The sequence below is a fragment of the Pongo pygmaeus genome, chromosome 10 (genome assembly GCF_028885625.2).
Source record: "Pongo pygmaeus isolate AG05252 chromosome 10, NHGRI_mPonPyg2-v2.0_pri, whole genome shotgun sequence".
Taxonomy (NCBI): domain Eukaryota; kingdom Metazoa; phylum Chordata; class Mammalia; order Primates; family Hominidae; genus Pongo; species Pongo pygmaeus.
Genome location: NC_072383.2, coordinates 90334714 through 90351919, shown reverse-complemented (window position 1 = coordinate 90351919; position 17206 = coordinate 90334714). Strand labels below are relative to the sequence as shown.

Sequence of the window (17206 nt, the reverse complement as noted above, 5' to 3'; positions counted from 1 at the left end):
GTAGAATATACATGCCATGGGGAAATTGTGGACATAGGGAGAGTGGCCAGAAGGCTACTGTAAGAGTTTAATTAGGAGATAAAGGCAGCTTAATTTAAGGGGGTAGCAGTGGAGGCAGTAAGTATTAATGTATTCTGGATGTATTTTAAAGTAAGAGGCAACAGAATTTGCAAGTAGATTGAGTACGGGATTTGATACTGTCCATGTGGTAATTTATATTTTTATTAAGTAGTTGTTTTAAAATTTATTTTTGTTTTTAAAGTTTAAATATAAAAATAGAGTAACAAAATGCATCCCCATAAGCCCAGATTCTACACGCATCCATATTTGACACATTTGCTTTAATTTTCTCCTTTTGTATTTGTTGAATTATTTTAAAACAATCTCATGGACAGTAGTCTAGAGATTAATACAGGATATCAAAGAAGGAGTAGTCGATGGGATAGTCTGATGTTATGAGAATATGGAAGGGAGAACGATCTGGAAATTTTAATGAAGAAACAGGCAGGATACCCATCCCCCCTTTAGGTCCAATGAATATAGTGCAGAAAAATAACCACCTTCTAAGAAGCCTGCAGGTAAAATAACTAGCAAATCTACTTTCTGCTATATAAAAAGGTGAGGGAACTATTCAGATAAGAGACTGAGGACATATAAGATCTTGCCGATGATGGACTATGGGTAAAGAGCTTCAGGAATTAGAGAGGGAAGGGAGATGGGGACAAAATAAGAGATTATGGAGCTATGTGACTGTTAAACATGGAGGGTGAGGGTTACCTGTGATTCTAAAGCTTCTTGAGGTAACAGACATAACAATAATGAATGTGGTTTCCAGGCAGAAAATGGTGGCATGGTTGTGGATTTTAGAGTGCAGGGAATTCTGGGTATCAAAGAGCCCCATTTCATACTTGGTGGTGGACACAGGTGGTTAAGGGAAAGATAGTTTTACTCTGAGTTCACATATCTCACTCTTAACTCCCATTGGGTGATGAGTTGATTAGGTAGTGATCTAGCTTTGTTCAAGCACATGCTAAAACAAAAACGTGACCAATAAAAAAATCACACTGTAAATTGTTTTCCATATTTGTTCATTAACGCATGTAGCACACTTTGGGAATCATTGCTCAATACTGCCTCTCTTTGGACCACCTTAACCATGAATAATATCCAGGAATGTAACAAATAGAAGCAGCTGTATAGGTTAGTTGCTGAACATCACCATACTGGATATTATGAAAACTACAAAGATGAGAGGAAGATGGTTTCTCAAGGCACTTACACACTTTTGGGGAAACAGGCATGTAAGTAATCACCTATGATAGAATACAGAAGTAAAAGTAATATTTTGTGCAAGTATAGAAGTGATCAATTCTAGGAATAGGAGGAGTGTGGGGAAGGGGATCTGGGAAGTTGCTATACAGGAAGTGGAATGTGACCCAATGTTTGAAGGAGGGCTGGGATATCTATAGAAAGTGAATGAGGAATGGATAGTTTGGGCAGAAAGAACTTTACAAAGTTACAAAGGTGTAAATGTGACTAATCTTCGTCCATCTAGTCAATAGGGTGAAAACTTTTGGGGATTATCTTTGATTCCTCCTCTCCCTCATTCTTGTGACATCTGTCACCAAATCCTATTGGTAACACTTTTACAAAGTCTCTTGAATCATCCACTCTCTTCTACTCCTACTGCCATATCCTGAGTTCAAGCCTACTTTACCTTCTTTGCTCTTCCCTCGACTATTGCAACTAACTTCTCACTGGTTTACCAGCTTCTGATCTATCTTCATTCTAATTCCTTTCACACACTGCCTCTGGAACTCCTTGCCGAACACAAAACTGCTATTTTCCTGCCTAGAGCATTGATGGTAAAATAGAGTTTTCAATGTCTGTCACTCAAGGCCTTTCCACATCTCACCTCAATCTCTTTTCTCTTCTAATTTCTGGCCTTACGTTCTCTAAGTCACCATGTGTTTTACCTATAATAAACAAGTTTGCTCCTTAAATGACGCCTTACATTTTTTTTTCCCTGAATTTGCATCTTTGCTGAAACTACTAATCCCAGCCTTCAGAGTCTTTCCCTTTCTCTCTGCTTAATTGATCCTCTGAGGTCAAATTCATTGTTACCTCCTTCTGAGAAGCTTTTCTCAACTTCTACCCCTGTCAAAATGAATCACTCTTTCGACATTGCTTCTGCCACGTAAACCATGCTTTGTATCATAATGATTTATATTAATTCCCATTCCTCCACTGGAGTGTGACCTCCTTGGAAAAAAAGGCCATGTTTTGGTTACTCTGGGCCTACCAAAGATCCCCCTTAGGAAGAGTAAATATGCCTTTTCCATTTCTGGCTTTCTTTATATTATTATTGTATAAAACCATTTTCTTTTACTTAAAGGTATACTGTCTTCTAGAAGTAAAAGTCCACAAATTATAAAGCATTTTTGTCATGACATTCAGTCTGACACAGTGCTGAAAGCCACTCAACGTGGCTAATTATATGATGAGTTTCAAAAATTAGATCACAGCATGCCCAAGCAGGTAGTTATTTTATCATCAGGGAAATTCATAGCCTTGACTTAACTTGTAGACATGTGACAATTTTTTTCTTTTTGCTACACCCATTTTTTACAATAATGTTGTCTTTTATAACTGGAGGGAAGCATGTCATATTTAAGAATAAATTATTTTACTCAGGCAAAAATACAAGATCAAGTTGAAGATATTTTCAGCATTCAGAAATAGGACACGAGGTCTTGGGAACTGTAACATTAAATTGGGGTAGAAATATATTAAATAGACTAAAACATAGTGTTTTATGATTGAGTGCATTTCTAGTATCTGGTCCTATGAAGTATTCAGACTGAACTAAGATTCTCATTACAGCTTAACTGAAATAATGAACTCACTGTTGAGTTAGGGATAAGAAAGTAAATCATCATGTCTCTAGTCTTGGCCTGATTCATTCAGCTTCTAGGAGATTTTCCCCTTTTGTCATTAATATAAAATAATACTGGAAGGTTATATATATGAACAAAGAGACTAATAATCATTAGCTATTTAAGTCATGTGACTTCTTGCTCTGAATGCCTTTTTAAAAACATACTTTGTTGTAACTTACAATGTGAAACCTGTAAGATATTTAAATGAGCATTGAAAACTGGCATAAGAGCCAGGTTTGTGCTTTATAATCATATAAATTTTACCTGATGAAAATTCTAAAGTTTTCTCAAATTCACATTATGAAGAAATTCTTAAACAATTTTTATGTGCACTTCCTTGCCCCTCCCCCACCTGATCTCCAAATTTCTCCAGTCAGTTACCATAGCAGACAATAAACAATGTAGAAAATAGATTTGTTTCCATTGAAGGAATATATATATATATATATATATAACAAATAATTATTTAAAGGCACAGAAGGATGTCTGTAAAGACATTCTCCCCAAAAGTCATAATTATCTTGGTTTCAGAATATACATTATTATGTTCATTAACAGGAGCACAGAAGAGAGTTTGCTTTTTATAATATAACTACAAATTGTAGAAGTACCTCAGATTTCAGAATCAGGCTATACATATATGCACTACGTTTTAGAGAAAGAATATATATTAATTTATGAAGTGGGAAGTAAATAAAAGGTAAGATAAATTTTGCTTTAAAAGTTGTTATATTATTTACAAAAGTGAAGCCAAGGTTGCCATTTTTAGAAATCATGTCAGATGAAGATTAGTTAAAGGAATTGAGAATTTTGTCCTGAGAGAGAGAGAACTAAAGAAAGAGACAAAAGTTTTTAATATTTAAAGATCTCCCTGGAGAAGTAGAAATAGGCCTGTTTTGTATTATGCAGACTGGCTTCTGAATGCTGCAATTCCTCAGCCTACCTCTTCCTGTTAACCTTGGGGTGTGCTGCAAATTAAGGAGAAACCAAGTCTGGGGGAGGAAGAGGGAGTTACCAGGAAGGTGGCTGAGTGTGTGAAATCACATCAAGAGTTTTAATGATGGCCTTGCCCTTTATTCTAGTGTTTCTGCAGAATCTTATTAACAGTAGCGATGGTAACAATAACAAGACAGTAATAGCTTTATTCTTCTAAGTACTTTACAGCCTGCATGTAAAATAAATGTACCTTGACAATAAAGCAGCAGCCATTCTTAGATTATTTTTATTTGTTCATTTAAAAATATCTTACCTATGAACGCAAATATATTTTCATAAGAAAAAAAGACAATCCTAGGATACCGATATAACCAGGATGATTCAGTCTTTGAAACAAAGGTATGATTTCAGAGAATAAATAGGGCTCTATTGAGAAAGATATAAATGGAGTCTCACAAATAAGCTGTGATTTTAATGGGCTTCATTATATCGTTCAACTAAAATTAAAAATTTGAGCAATTTTAAAAAATCACTTATCATTATTGTCTTCCCATTTCATCTTGCTCATTAGAGCTGTTTCTTTGTCATGCCAAAATCTTTTTTGAATCAGGGTGAGACATGAACCTGAGTATTTTCTTGACTGTATTCTTGCTTGAGACAATGCAAGAAGTACCAAAGTAATAATATATTTTTAAATAAATATAAATTATTCATTTTATAAAATGTAAGTGTATTCATATATGTATATATATAGAGAGAGAGAGAGAAAGAGAGTCTTTCAGAGCAAAATATTCAATAGTGACAATGGTAACAAAATTATTCACAATATTGATCTCATAGATGTTTGCTGTAAATAGACATATGTAGAAATCATTTAGGGGAAGGTCAAATTTACTACCAATTGATTTCTCTAGAGAGTGTTATTTATGAATGCTCTTAGTTTGCATCAAAAGAAAAACAGAGATCACATTACGTTTTGATGAAAGTTTTATAGTTGTTTACACAAAGGTCCTGTCCAATTTTGACAACATGTTCTTGCTAGAAATTTACTAGCAAGAGTGTAAATGTATATTGACATACTTACTAAAATTCATTTGGATTTGATCTGCCTCTATCTCTATCCTAGTGTTCCCCTCTCTATCCGATAAGCAAGCTGCAAATCTTTATCTTCCTCCCTTTCCTTCTTTTTTCCTCAATACTTCTGTATGGAATTACAATTTTGCAATCAGTTGTTTATTGATAGCTTCCTAGACCCTGTTGCAGGTACTGCTGTACTCTGCAGGATGATGTTTTACCATACTCCGTTGCACAGTCTGTTGGATATATATCCTCTTGCATGGTTCAGGGGATTTAGTGAAGAATAGCACCTTGTCAAGGAACACAGCATTTAGAAGGACAGTTGTGATATGTATACATGTAAACACATGCACACACTTGACCATAGTACAATGTTTACAACGGCACAAAGAGAGTGTTGTAAGAGTTAGAAGAGGGAGCACTTATTTCTGACAGGCATGGTCATAAAAGCTTCATGAAGAAGGCTACATCTGAGCTCAGCTTTGAAGTATGGGTAATCTGTCAAAGAAAATGATAGGGAGGAGAAAAATGTAGGTGAAGATAAATAATTTTTTAAATTAAAAGTTGTATATTTTTAGTTTTCATCTGTGGTTGCATGATTCATCTCGAATAAATTTTTCTGAGTGGTGTGAGATAAATGTTAACATTCATTCTTTTCATGTATTTATTCAGTCATTCTAAAACAACTTGTTGATTAGACTTTATCTGTTGAATTGTCTTGACTCTCTTGTCAAAAATCAGTTGACTTTATATGTATGAGTTTATTTCTGGACTCTTTTTTCCATTGATCTATCAGTCTGTCCTTGCACTTATCCTGTGTTGATTACTGTTGTTTGGTAGTAAGTCTTAAAATAAGTAGCTTTTGTCTCCACATTTTCTTTTCATTTTTAAGATCACTTTTGGATATTTTAAATCTTTTGAATTTTCATATAACCTTAGAATCAGCCTGTTAATTTCTATAAGAAAGAATCAACAGTTTGCCTACTTGGATAAGCAAAGACTTTTTAGACTCCACAAAGCACTAACATTAAAGAAAAAATATGATAAATTCAACTTTGTTCAGATTAAAAATCTCTGCTCACCATAAGACATTAAAAATGAAAAAGGTAAAATGCAAACAGAGAAAATCTCTGCAAAACATATATCTGATAAGGAATTTGTATCTAGAATACATAGTCATTACACATCAATAATAAAAGGACAAAATCTAATAAAAATAGGAAAACATCCTGAAAGTCACAAAGTAAGATATATAAATGGACAAAAAGTATATGAAATGTGGTCAACATCACTGGTTGTCACATTAAACCACAATGCGGTACCACTTCACACCAATTAGAATGGCTGAAATTAAAAAGAAAATGGCAAACATAGGAACCCTCATACATTGATAGTTGGAGTGTAGGATGAAAAAGCCACTTTGGAAAGCTATGATAATCTCTTATACAGTTAAGCATACACATACTGCAGGACCCCCAAGTTTTGTCACTAAATATTTATCCAAAAAAAATAAAAACATGTGTCTACAAAAAGACTTGTACATAAAAATTTATAGCAACTTTATTTATAGTAGTCTCAAACTGGACACAGTTCAAGTATTCATCAACAGGAGACTAAATAAACAAATTGTGATATGTTCACTTGATGGGATACTACACAGCAATAAAAAAGGAACATGCCACTGACACGTGAAAAACATGGATGAATTCTACAAACATTATGTTTAGCTAAAGAAGCCAAACTAAAAGGATGCATTATGTATCAATGTATTTGTACAAAATTCAGAAAAATCCAAAGCTATATACATTGAAAGAAATCAGAATAGCATTTGTGGTTGGCATTGGGGTTGATCAGAAAGGAGGACAGGGAACTTTTTAGTTACTGAAAATATTCTCTTTGGTATGGTTTGGGTTTCATGAGTGTACACATTTGTCATTTGTCAAAACTCATTGTACTGTACACTTAAGCTCTCTTCATTTTAATGTATATAAACATTATACCTTAATTAAAAAGATATATTAAGTAAAGTTTTAAGATTAAAAAAGAGAAGGAAAGCCAAATATGCAAGTATGTATCTACAGAGAGTTGGATATAGAACAGGAAACAGTGAGAGATAATATTAGAGGGCCATCAATGTTAAAGTGTTAGATTTTTTCTTATTTGTAAATGTTGTGCTGTCAAAGATGGCTTTCAAGGAAGGAGGGAAGTTTAAAGAACAGGTATTCCACCAGGATGTTCCATAGACTTTGCTCCTAAATACATTTAGAATCCATCCACTTCTCTAGATCTTCATCTATTGTTTTACCTTTGGTCCACGCCACCATCATCCAGCTTTTGTCCTGGCAGCTATTCTTGCTTCAGTTCTCAGATTCCTACAATCTTCCATCATCTACACTGCAACCAGAGAGAGTGATCTTTTATTAACATAAATTTGATGACATCAAATTTCCTGCTTAAAACACTGCAGTATCTCTTAATTGTACTTAGAAGAAAATTCAGACTTGAAGGTTTTACATTATCTGGCTCCAGCCTACCTCTCAGTACTTGTACTATTCTACTGCTGACTGTTGACCTGCTTCTAACTTAAAGGCTAGTACTTTTAACTGTTATTTTTGGGTAGAGGAAACTGTAGTTTTTACTCTTTGCTACTCACAGGTTGGTTTTCTCAGCTTTAAGTTATGGCAAGCTGCTCTGACCAGTTGTCATCAGCTAGACCAAAGAATCTGCTCTTTTAAATTCCTAAAATGTTGAATTCTTTGATCAATTCCCTGTGCTGATGGAAATGGAGTCTAGCCCCTACTTGAGAGTTTTCTTCACCCAAATGACTGTTTCAGAGACACCACTATATTGACAATTTTGAAATTTAGAACAAGTCCTAATTCTAGGTCTCTGCCTTGTGTTCATGGAACACCTCAAGCTAAATTTATATTTTCATGACTTTTCTTCCCTTTCTGGACTCTGTCTCATCTCCAAATTGTAAGTGGTTTTTGCTGTTCTCATTCGAGCAGCCACATGATTATGGGAACCTACAAACTGGGAGCAGAACTAGTGATTAAGATGGGGCATGTAGAGTTTGGAACAACTTATTAACTTCTGGGTGTGGCCCACACGAATCTGGCAAGCTCAGACTCATAGCACTTCTCCTTGAATTTACCCTGGGGAAGAGGCTTAGCTAGCAGTTCTTTAAAGAGCCCAGGGTTTGGTGCCAGGTGTTTTCCTTGTAAAACAGCTGACCAACTTTACACAATGCAATCAGAGTCTTGGGTTGCCTCCCACAAGGAAGAACTGGTGACCCATTTCAGTTAACACTACAGAAAACTTTCTCAGAGACCAAAAATGATCTTGGGGAACAAGGAAAGTGCCTATTAATTGAATTTTGTATAATTTTTTATTGTAGAAAAACTACACATAACACGAAACTTACAATTTCCATTATTTTAAAGCATACAATTCAGTAGCATTAAGAACACTCATAATATTATGCAACTATCACTATTATTTAGTTCCAGAACTATTTCATTACATGAAAAAGAAACCTTGTACCCTGTTAAGCTATTATTTCTAACTCCTCCCCCAATTAACCCCTGGAAATCACAAATCTGCTATCTATCTCTATGAATTTGCCTATTCTGGATATTTCAAATAAATAAAACCATACTCTATGCAGCCTTTTGTGTCTGCTTCTTTTACTTTTAGCATGTTTTCAAGCTTCACTGGTGTTTTAGCATTTAACAGAACTACATTCCTTTTTATGGCTGAATAATATTCTGTTATATGAATGTACTACTTCTTGTTTATCCGTTTATCTGTTGATGAACATTTGGGTTGTTTCTACCTTTACGCTATTATCAGTGGTGCTACCATGAATATTATTGTAAACAGTTTTGTTTGCACACCTGTTTTCAATTATTTTTGACATATATCTAGGAGTAGACTTGCCAGGTTATATGCTAATTCTGTGTTTAACTTTATTGAGGCACTGCCAAACTGCTTTCTACAGTGATGGAGCAGTCTTACATTCTTGTCAATCATGTATGAGAGTCAATTTTGAAGCATTTTTGAGTATTTTATGAAGGTGCCCGTACCCATAAGTGAATCATTAAATAATATTTTAATGGTAAGTAAAAGAAAACTGATTTGTGTTTTTAAAGTAAGGTGAATTTATCTTCTCCTCCTCAATTGAATTCTTCTTTCCCTCCTCCTCCCTCCACCAAGGGATGAGAATGGACTATGATGGCTAATTTTGAGTCAGGTCCCAGGAAATTCTGAAAGCTACTTGCTAGGGCACCCATATGTAAAAAGTTTGCCTATGTAGTGTTTTGAAATAGTCACAGCTCAGATGTGAAGAAATATTAACATAACTTTACCTTTTCTATTACTGAGCTCTATTTAGCCCTGGCACCACCATTTTTGCTGCTGTTAAAAACCTCTTAATCTTGTCACTGAAAGCCAATATGGTCTCTTCTGGTTTAAACATTTGAAACTCAGTGGAATTGTTAATTCCACCCAGAATTTAGTCATTAACTCAAAGGTCAAACTACCTACAAGGGCTGTTCTCTGTTCTCCTGGCCTTGGCCCTCCCCACTGCCTCCCTCCATCCCAGAAATGTACGATCATCATGGCATTGGAGGTGTGTTTGGTCCACACATCCTTGTCAGGTCTCCACTACCTCTGCTTGGTCTTTTGGTGTTAACCTTGTCCTTGATGTATTTGTGTTAACTGTACCAGCCAGGCCTTTAGGAATGTACCAGAATTTTCTAGCAATGTCCATAGCGTTGCCCGTACCCTATGAAAATAAAATGTGGCTCCCCTGAACTTGGATCCCAGGTTTCCTCGAATCCCCTGGACCACTCAGCATTTATGCCACTCTCTCAGTCTTTCACCCTGTGGGTGATATGTGATAAGTCCAGTGGATCTCATAGCATTTGCCCATCACCCTATTTCCTTAGTCATAAAGTAGGTTCATTGGTTTGATGCAATGTTATATGGGAATCCAATTAAGTGGCTGGAACTATAAGCCCTAAACAGTAGTTCTGGCTGAAGTCTTGTAGGTAGGAAATTCAATTCACATCCAGAATATGCACTGGCAATTCAAAATGAATCTTTGTTTCTTCCAGAGTAGAAGGGCTTCAATGAAGTCAACTTATACCACTAAGTGGATTGTTGATTCTTCGATGGATGAGGCTGTATAAGGGGATCAACATTAATCAATGTTGCTGACAGGCTGGACATTCGGCAGCAGCCTTGGTAAGTGGAAATCCATAATTGTGGGTCAGTGCAGGGCCTTTTTCTCTGCTGCCATTGTTCTACATTTACAAACACATTGTGCCAGCTCTAGGATAGCAGGTGACAGAGGCTGACTGATGTCAACTGTCCAAGTTATTCTCTGTACTTGGTTGCTTGGTGTCTCCTCCTTGGAAGATACTCTATAGTGGTGGTAACATATAATGCAAATATAAAGATCTCTTTTCAGGCCCAAAGTTCTATCCACATGCTTCTATTCCACATCTTGATCTTCTAATATTTCTTCTTCCAAGTCTCCAACTAACCAGATAAGCTACTGGTTGAGCCCATGTATATCTTGTATCAGGATACTTCCCTTTCCACATAAAGAAAATGAGGTATATTGCCTGAAGATCTGCCTGTTGGGAGAATTTCACCTCACAGACCTCACCTTCAAGGTCATTGCTTAATGGGAATGTAGTGTAGCCAAAGTCCATTTTTGGCTTATACCCACATACTGACCCACATTCATGGTCATGAGACAGCCCATCCATGAATCAAGCTTGACTTTCCTCCCCCTTCATCAGCTTGGGGTAGGAAGAATCATGAATGGAATCACCATGAGTGACATGGGTTCACCTCTTGTGCCTTACTTTTGTACCTCTGGCCCTGCCCTGGCTTTGATCCCAGATATTTCTCTTCCAGCACATGTTGGATAACTTCTGGAACTGTCCAGTTTGGTGTGTCTGGTAGAACCCAGCTCCTATTGAGAAGTTTTGGATTTGAGATCACTTTGTGCATCATGGTCAGGCACTTAGCCTTTCCAGTACCAATTATCACACTTAAGCAGTTTTTGAAAAAGGGTATAATTCTCTGCTACAGACGGCATGACCTTTTTTCAGAACTCTAAAAGAGATTCTCCTACTGGGATTTGAACTTCTAATTTAGGTTCTGCTGAGTCCAGTGGCCCAAATGGCAAAACCATCTACATCACAGCCTAGACTTGCTGCTGAGAGAGTCATTTCTTGCCCTGGCTCCCACTCAAAGCTGGTGGCCTTTCATATCACCTGGTTTATGAATCAGAAAAGTATTCAGATTCCTGCCTCCAGGAATGGGACATAATTTGGTTGAAGTGGCTCTCTTCCATTGAGACCAATTTCTAGCATTCTCAGTATTTGAGGGTAATTTCAGTCCCTAAAAGGGATAACAGCAGCACATAACAGAGTCCACTATAGCTTCAAATCAGTGGCAGTTAGACTGACAGCTAACTTATCAGTAGCAACAAAGGATGCCAGAGACAGTGGAATAATATTAGAAATGTGCTGAAAAAATAATTGCCAAACTAATATTCTGTATTCATCCAGTATCCTTCATGAATTAGTGTAAAATAAAAAATTTTTCAGGAAGAAAAGGAAAAAAGATAAGAGAATTTGCCCTCAGCAACCCCTCACTAAAGCAATTAATTTTAAAGGACATATTTCAGGAAGAATGAAAATGGTCTGAAATGGGTGCAAGAAAAAATGAAGAACAAATAATATAGTTAATATGTGTGTAAATTTAAGTGACTATTGACTGTATAAAATAGCAATAATAATGTCATGTAGGTTTTATTTTAAAATCTCCTAACATATTGCTAATATCTGAATTATATATAGTATATTTAAGTATATTTTGTATACTTAAAATTTGATACTTCCTAGAAAAGCTGGAGTACAGAGTTACATGGGTATAAATTTGGGTATAAATCATGGTGCAGACACATACAGTGCCTTCTCTAAGAAAAACACAAAAACCAAGAAACAGAAAATAAACAAGAATACACAAACAAATACTACCAATTCTATGAAAATAAACAGCTGTAAATATGGACCATTACACAAAATGTCACATTCCTGCTATGGTTTTTGTGGTGATTACTTAATAACAGATGCTAAAAATTAAATAAATAAGATGCAATGGTTGAATTGCATTTTTTCTGTTTTTTTATTCCCCCTTAAGAGATCATTCTCAACCACTTGTCTACTATATGTTGATTGAAAGCCATTTGGAAATTACTCCATCTGTCAATGAAATGCAAACACCTATGTAGGGAAACGAAGCAGCTGTTTAAATGCTCAGAGCTTTGCTAGACAAAGACATCCTCTTCCTTAACACAGGCTCTGTTTACACTATTCTAAAACAATGACTCATTCAGGGAAAAATTCAGTATTTCCAGGTTGTGTAAACACAACCATTATTTATAAAGAGATTTATAAGAAGGCCTGGTATTAACTACTTCCTAGTTGAGGAATTGCTAAGTGCTAGAGTTAGACTCAGGTGTGTCTGTGTGTGTGTATGTGTATTTGGTGAATTCATAATTGTTTATATTTGTGGGCCACACTTAAAAATCCAGTTCTTCTTATTTTGCAAAATCAACTATCAAGCCTGGAATAAATAGAAGCATTACAAGTGGTAGCATAATTTCTAATTCTAAATAGCCTACTTATACCATACAGAAATTAGCAAATATTTTTACATAAACAAAGCCATACCATTGTCAATTATTAATAATTATTTTTTCATCAAGGAAAATTGAGTGACATCTAGATTCTGAATTTTGCCTGAGATTGAATACCAGTTTCATCTCTGGTTTATTATATGGCATTGAGTAAGGCACTTCTTCTCCCTGAGCCTTGGTTTCCACATCCTTTTTTTTTTTTTCTTTTTGAGACAGAGTCTCACTCTGTCACCCAGGCTGGAGTGCAGTGGTGGGATCTTGGCTCACTGCAACCTTTGCCTCCTGGGTTCAAGGGATTCTTCTCCCTCAGTCTCCCGAGTAGCTGGGATTATAGGCACCCGCTACCACTCAGCTAATTTTTGTATTTTTAGTAGAGACAGAGTTTCACCATATTGGCCAAGCTGGTCTCAAATTCCTGACCTCAAGTGATCCGCCCACCTTGGCCTCCCAAAGTGCTGGATTACAGATGTAAGCCACCATGCCTGGCAGGTTTCCACATCTTTTGAATGGCAAAATTATTATTATTTTATTTTTTTTACACTTTAAGTTCTAGGGTGCATGTGCACAACATGCAGGCTTGTTACATATGTATATATGTGCCATGTTGGTGTGCTGCACCTGTTAACTTGTCATTTACATTAGGTATAACTCCTAATGCTATCCCTCCCCCTCCCCCCACCCCACGACAGGCCCCAGTGTGTGATGTTCCCCACCCTGTGTCCAAGTGTTCTCATTGTTCAATTCCCACCTATAAGTGAGAACATGCGGTGTTTGGTTTTCTGTCCTTGTGATAGTTTGCTCAGAATGATGGTTTCCAGCTTCATCCATGGCCCTACAAAGGACATAGACTCATCCTTTACAGCTGCAAAGTATTCCATGGTGTATATGTGCCACATTTTCTCAATCCAGTCTATCATTGATAGACATTTGGGTTGGTTCCAAGTCTTTGCTATTGTGAATAGTGCCACAACAAACATACGTGTGCATGTGTCTTTATAGCAGCATGATTTATAATCTTTTGGGTATATACCCAGTAATGGGATGGCTGGGTCAAATGGTATTTCTAGTTACAGATCTTTGAGGAATTGCCACACTGTCTTCCACAATGCTTGAACTAGTTTGCAGTCCCACCAACAGTGTAAAAGTGTTCCTATTTCTCCACATCCTCTCTAGCACTTGTTGTCTCCTGACTTTTTAATGATCGCCATTGAATAGCAAAATTATTATACCACACAGAATGATTGTGATGATTAAAATAATCTTAAAAATGTGTATCATTTGACACAATGCTTGTCACTCGACACTCAATACAAGTTACTGTTATTTTAAATCATGAGGTATTTTGCCAGGTTTAGTATTGATGATCCTCAATTAGTTAATATTCAGCCCTTGTAGCTTTTGGCAATAAATGATTATTCATACAGACTTGCTAGAAATGAAAATTGCTGCCAGTCACTAAGCTTCAATCAAATCACAACTGAGTAATTCAATAGCCAATTGTTTTAATTACTTGTGACTCTATCTCACAGTGTGTAACTGTAGGTATCCTGGGAGGCTATGATGTTTAAAATCAGCCACTTTACAGTTAGGGTCCTGGCAGGGAACAGAGACACATTCAAACTAGGTAATGGAGAAGAGTTTAATAGAGAACTATTTACAAAGTTGTTGGCAGGGCTTAGGAAGAAAAAGCGATGATGAAACACCCCGAAGTTAGATAATGTTGGGGAGTAGTTACTACTTCGAAGTCTGAATGGGCAAGGGGAGTATGGTTATAGGGCCCTGAAGTGGATCGCTGGGAAGATAGGTCCTTTTTTTTTTTTTTTAGACAGAGTCTCTGTCACCCAGGGTGGAGTGCAATGGCATGATCTTGGCTCACTGCAACCTCCACCTCTCAGGTTCAAACGATTCTCCTGCCTCAGCCTCCTGAGTAGCTGAGATTATAGGCACATACCACCATGACCGGCTAATTTTTGTGTTTTTAGTATAGACGGGGTTTGACCATGTTGGCCAGGATGGTCTTGATCTCCTGACCTCATGATCCACCCACCTCAGCCTCCCAAAGTGCTGGGATTACAGGCATGAGCCATTGCGCCCGGCCATTAGGCCCTCTTAACAGGGGCTGTGACTTTTAGTAGAGAGACACAGTTAAAGTTGCCATCTGGCTATAAAGAGGCTAGGAGACAACTACCCCAACTTACTCTCTTCCTGCTTTCAAATCCCCTTCTAGAGCTTCCAATTGGCTATACCCTACTAGAAGATGAGGTCAAGGTGAGAGGTGACAGCATGCTGGCAGCCCTCACAGCCCTCGCTCACTCTCGGCTCCTCCTCGGCCTTGGAGCCCTCTCTGGCTGCGCTTGAGGAGCCCTTCAGCCCACTGCTGCACTGTGGGAGCCCCTTCCTTGGCTGGCCGAGGCCAGAGCTGGCTCTCTTAGCTTGCAGGGAGGTGTGGAGGGAGAGATGCGAGCGGGAACCAGGGCTGTGCCCGGCGCTTGTGGGCCAGCTGGAGTTCCGGGTGGGCGTGGGCTTGGCGCCCCACACTCGGAGCGGCCCCAGCAATGAGGGGCTTAGCACCTGGGCCAGCGGCTGCAGAGGGTGTACTGGGTCCTCTAGCAGTGCTGGCCCACCCTACTGCGCTTGATTTCTCGCCAGGCCTTAGCTGCCTCCCTGCGGGGCAGGGCTTGGGACCTGCAGCCCGCCATGCCTGAGCCTCCCCACCGTCCGTGTGCTTCTGTGTGGCCCCAGCCTCCCCGACGAGCGCCGCCCCCTGCTCCATGGCACCCAGTCCCATCGACCACCCAAGGGCTGAGGAGTGTGGGCGCAGGGCAGGGGACTGGTAGGCAGCTCCACCTGCGGCCCTGGTGCGGGATCCACTGGGTGAAGCCAGCTGGACTCCTGAGTCTTGTGGGGACTTGGAGAACCTTTATGTCTAGCTAAGGGATTGTAAATACACCAATCGGCACTCTGTATCTAGCACAAGGTTTGTAAACACACCAATCAGCACCCTGTGTCTAGCTCAGGGTTTGTGAATGCACCAATGGACACTCTGTATCTAGCTACTCTGGTGGGGGCTTGGAGAACCTTTGTGTCCACACTCTATATCTAGCTAATCCGGTGGGGACGTGGAGAACCTTTGTATCTAGCTCAGGGATTGTAAACGCACCAATCGGCACCCTGTCAAAACAGACCACTCGGCTCTCTGTAAAATGGACCAATCAGCAGGATGTGGGTAGGGCCAAATAAGAGAATAAAAGCAGGCTGCCCGAGCCAGCAGTGGCAACCGGCTCAGGTCCCCTTCCACACTGTGGAAGCTTTGTTCTTTCATTCTTTGCAATAAATCTTGCTACTGCTCACTCTTTGGGTCCACGCTGCCTTTATGAGCTGTAACACTCACCGTGAAGGTCTGCAGCTTCACTCCTGAAGCCAGGGAGACCACGAAGCCATCGGGAGGAACAACTCCAGACGCGTCGCCTTAAGAGTTGTAACACTCACCGGGAAGGTCCGCGGCTTCACTCCTGAGCCAGCGAGACCACGAACCCCACCGGAAGGAAGAGACTCTGAACACATCCGAACATCAGAAGGAGCAAACTCCGGACATGCCGCCTTTAAGAACTGTAACACTCAACGCGAGGGTCCACGGCTTCATTCTTAAAGTCAGTGAGACCAAGAATCCACCAATTCCGGACACAAATGGAGCCTGCTGATTACTTCCATGCAGCTCATTTTCTAGAGGGCCAAACACTGGAGCATGGGTTTGGAGGAACAAGCAGAAAGCAGCCAGTATCATAGTTAATGCCGTTTGCCCATAGTTGATATGGGAACGGTTAAAATCTACTCAAAATAATGTTGCAATCCCAGACCATCTTTGCTCAATTAGATAGTGCAGCACTCTGGATCCACTAGGCAAATTTCAGCCCTTGGAATGCATACAAAGTGGCTCCATAAGAAAAATACTGCCTTGACTGCATTTTCCTGGTCATTTCCATGTGGAGACAGGGCAAATTTTCACAGGGTAAAAATCCTATTATGTTTCGTGACCTTCAAACCGTTAAGTTCCAAATTTAGAAGATGGCTTTGATCCTAACTTAGGGATGTCTTGCCTAGGCAGAAAGTGCCAGGCTAAGCCTCCAGTAAATAAATCAATAAGCATCATGAGATCTACAATCTGGAATCAGACAGTTTGCTTGATTGCTGAGATAGGGTCTATGGCAGATCCTATGTTTTGTGTTCTTCAGCCCCCACAGAGCCTTGAGAAGACTGCAGCTGTAGCCAACTGCTTGACTGCAACCTTGTGAGAGACCCTGAGCTGAGCTAAGTTACTCCTTCCTGCCTGGCTCCCAGAAATTGTATGAGATAATAAATGTTTGTTGTTACTCAGCAAATAACTCGTGCAATAACATGCAAGACATTTTTTAAAAGGCCAAGGACATTCACTGAAAACTGACTAAGGAATAGTCTTGAACAGAGTGAGCATGGAACCTTGGAGAAAAGAACCAGTGTTGGCTGGGAAAAGTTCACGTGCCTGTAATGAACAACA

The 17206-nt window shown here is 38.7% G+C and overlaps 1 long non-coding RNA gene across 1 annotated transcript in view; it reads right to left on the bottom strand.

The window, feature by feature from the left end:
- The window catches only part of LOC134737607 (uncharacterized), a 97518-nt gene extending 80999 nt beyond the window's left edge, over nt 1–16519 (bottom strand). The window contains exons 1-2 of the long non-coding RNA XR_010122655.1: nt 16064–16519; nt 7258–7346 (exon numbers count right to left, since the gene is read on the bottom strand). This is a non-coding gene — a long non-coding RNA (uncharacterized LOC134737607). The remainder of the gene's footprint in view (nt 1–7257; nt 7347–16063) is intronic.
- Nucleotides 16520–17206: the final 687 nt, after the last annotated feature.